Raw genomic sequence first — 3615 nt, forward strand, 5'->3', positions numbered from 1 at the left:
AAGGTCCAGGGAGAGAAAGAGAAACAACCATCAACCATCACACTTTAGCCATAAAGATAAAGGAAACTTTATTGTCCATTACATTTACATAAAATGGAAATTTGTCTTTGGCACACTGGCAATCAGTGCATTAAAATACTATATAAAATGCATTCACATAATATGCAGTATACCCCTATGTCCTATAGTGAGAATAGCTGAGCTACAAGCTCATAATGTCACAATGGGATGTGTTGTGAGCGTGTAGATCTGTATTTTTTTCACTTTTTTTATTATAATCGGGCTCCCCCAGAGTTAGCGTGGAAGTGTCCTTGAGCAAGACTCTGAACCCCTAATTGCTCCCGATGTCCAGGTTTGTGTGAGAATGGGTGAATGTAATGCACAATATATGTAAAGCGCCTTGGATAAAGGCACTATAAATGCACCATTTACCATTATATATGTTTGTATCTGTCGACAAAAGATATTGATAGCCTATTTATTGTTTACCACATAGGCCTACACACCCTGCACAGCAAGTCAAATACAATTCAATTCACCACAATATAACAATATACTGACTGACTGACTGACTGACTGACTGACTGACTGACAGACAGGATTCCTCCTATCTACCCATCTGTGTTCTCTCTCTTCTCTTCCCTGTTCGCTCCTCTCTGGAATAAAAGCAGCCAGTGAACGGTTCATAGTAGCAGTAAATTGCTAAAGTCAGTGTAAGGTAATTGAATCAGACAAAGGGGAAACGCTACACATCAGACAATGGATGCTTCCCAGCAGCAGTGATTTACCAGTGGGTGAGTCTCCAGTGGTAAATGGAGACATGCCTTGGCTTTCTGCTCTGCAGATCAACAAACTGAAGGCTTTGCAGCACACTGCCTTTCATTTCACACACAGTGGCAAGATATAATGATTTTTTTTAAATCACACCCGTGTGAAATGAGGGGCGCTCTTGTCATCGTACATCAATTTAGGTTAGCGGACATTTGACATTGCTACATAAGGTACATAACGTGGTCCCTTATTGGCCAACAAGCGCTCCCACCAACATGTGATTGGTTAGCCGATTTGCTCGTTTACATATGACGTACGTTTTCCCTTCAATGTCAATGGCGTTTCATGTTTTGTGATCATATTTAGCAGAAATATCATCTCTTATCATCATACATCATCATGTATCATCTCATACTGGCCAATCAGAATGCCTGTTGCCTGTGATTGGTTGGCTGATTTGCTCATTTACATATGACGTACATTTTCCGTTCAATGTCAATGGCGTTTAATGTTTTGATGTTTAATTTACGTCATATTTAGCAGAATTCTGACGTCATTTCTCCGTTCATTGTCAATGGCAAATTTTGAGACGGGCAGGGACAAGATTTAGCGGACATTTGACCGGAATTCCCCTTTGATTGTCAATAGCAAATCTTGAGACGTGTGGGGACAAAAGCTGTTTATAGAAGGAGCTATAGCGCCCCTTAAAAATCATCATAACATATATAAAAGAGGGGAAAAAATCACACCTGTGTGATATGAGGGGCGCTCTTATAATTATACATCATCATACATAATCTCATGAACAACTTAATTTATGTGATTGGTTGGTTCATTTTTGGCAGACATTTGACCTAATTTCTCTTTTCATTGTCAATGGCAAATATGAGACGTGTGGGGACAAGATTTTCGTCATATTTGGCGGACATTTGACCTAATTTCTCCTTTCATTGTCAACGGCAAATATTGAGACGTGTGGCAACAAAAGCTGTATATAGTCGGGGCTAGCGCCCCTCAAAAGAAAGACGTGAAATGTACCGATTCCATTTAGGAGATAGGCGTTTACGTTCAACTTATTTTTCATTCCTTTTTTTTTAATTCAGATGTCCCTTTTTAAAGTGTTTCCCTTGCTTAATGTTGTTTGATGTAAAGCACTGAAGTTGAACCTTGTTAAAACCTTGAAGTTGTTAACCCATTTTGAGCGGGAAACCCTTTTGGTGGTTACATTTTGAGCGGGAAACCCTTTTGGTGGTTACATACATTATGTTATAATTTAGCTATTGAAAAATAGCAGATCTACAAGCTCATAGCGCGCCACCAAGTGGCGCGCTATGAACTTGTAGGTCTGCTATTTTTGAAAAATCGTTAAAATGTGCCTCAAATCTTTCAGAAAATTGTCATGATTTAGAAAACTTTTTTTTTTAATTTCGACGTCAGGCCTGAATGGGTTAAATGTGCTATACACATAAACGTACACATAAACCGTGCCTTGATTCAATGCGTTTGCTAAGGAACCTTGATCCATTCACTGTCTGAAGGCTTTTCATTAATATGTGAGCAAATGTAAAAGCAGTTCCATGACATGGCTGTATGCAGAGGTTTATTTTATTTTTTAATTAGCTCACTGAATAGTGTTTCTCCAAGGACAGTAAACAGATCAGATGTCAACTTTTTTAAATATGACTCTCTATTCATTATTCCCTTTTCTTTTCTCTGTATCATCACGTCTTCAAGCCTTCTTTCAGAACCAACCTGAGCATACATGACAAACAAACGCAATTTAGCCAGCATTCAGCTCATTCCCTAATATTCACATAATACAAAAGGATGACAGGTAATATTCAAATATTTCTCACATCTTGATATGCATACAAACTTTGATAAAAAATAATTATTATGAGCCGTCTTTCAAATATTAGAATATAACAATTGCATCGGCCTGAAATCACTTTTAACTGATAAATGAACCAACATCCGTTTGTAACAAAGTTTCAGTCTGACAATATTAAGACATGGAGGATCTGGAGGACTGTTCTTTTTTTTGTGACCAATGACAGCCAGCCTCCACCAGCGGAGGCTGGCCTACATTTGGTTCATTATTACAGCGGCCATGTCACCTCATCTACATGTCACTCAATGCATCATATTCAATTTCAAACTTTTCAAATAAATACATCATTAGAAACTGTCATTAACCGTCAAGATTGCATTCGTTTCCCTCATTTAATAATAGCTCACCTATCAGTCAACCCAATTATTGCCATCTCAGTGGCAGGTGAATCATTTTGAAAAGTATTGCATATTTATTTGTCTGCTCTGAAATGGCATCAATCAGAACAAACCGTCTCGTGTAGAAAACATTTGGCGCTATAAAAAAAAATGAAACTGACTTGACTTCATAACGTCCTTTTAGCGAGTATGCTTCGAGGATCTAAGGCGAGATCAGTAGTTTTTACTCACCCTTTGCTACAGTATGTAAGTGTTTGATCCTGTTCTTCTAAGAATGTTAGTATGTCAGCAATAGAGAAGTGCGAACAAAGAGTGTACACTATGAGTACACATCACTGCTGCTGAAGAAGGAAGTGTGTTCATTCACCCTGAGGACACAGAAGCTCTCACTCGCTTTCCTCTGTGCTGAGAATTTACACGGTACAAAGGGCGCGCACACGCACACGCACACAGTACAAACACACTTCAAGTTCAAAATGACCTGACTCTTAAGTCTTACACAAGAGCACAGCATCACAGCCCTTGTGAGGAGAAACACATTCTTTATCCAACAGAGAAAACAATGTAATTTACATCTAGAGCTATAAAACTGCTCAACTGTAAGAAACAGACTCT

This window comes from Electrona antarctica (genome assembly GCF_951216825.1).
Source record: "Electrona antarctica genome assembly, chromosome: 22".
NCBI classification, from domain to species: domain Eukaryota; kingdom Metazoa; phylum Chordata; class Actinopteri; order Myctophiformes; family Myctophidae; genus Electrona; species Electrona antarctica.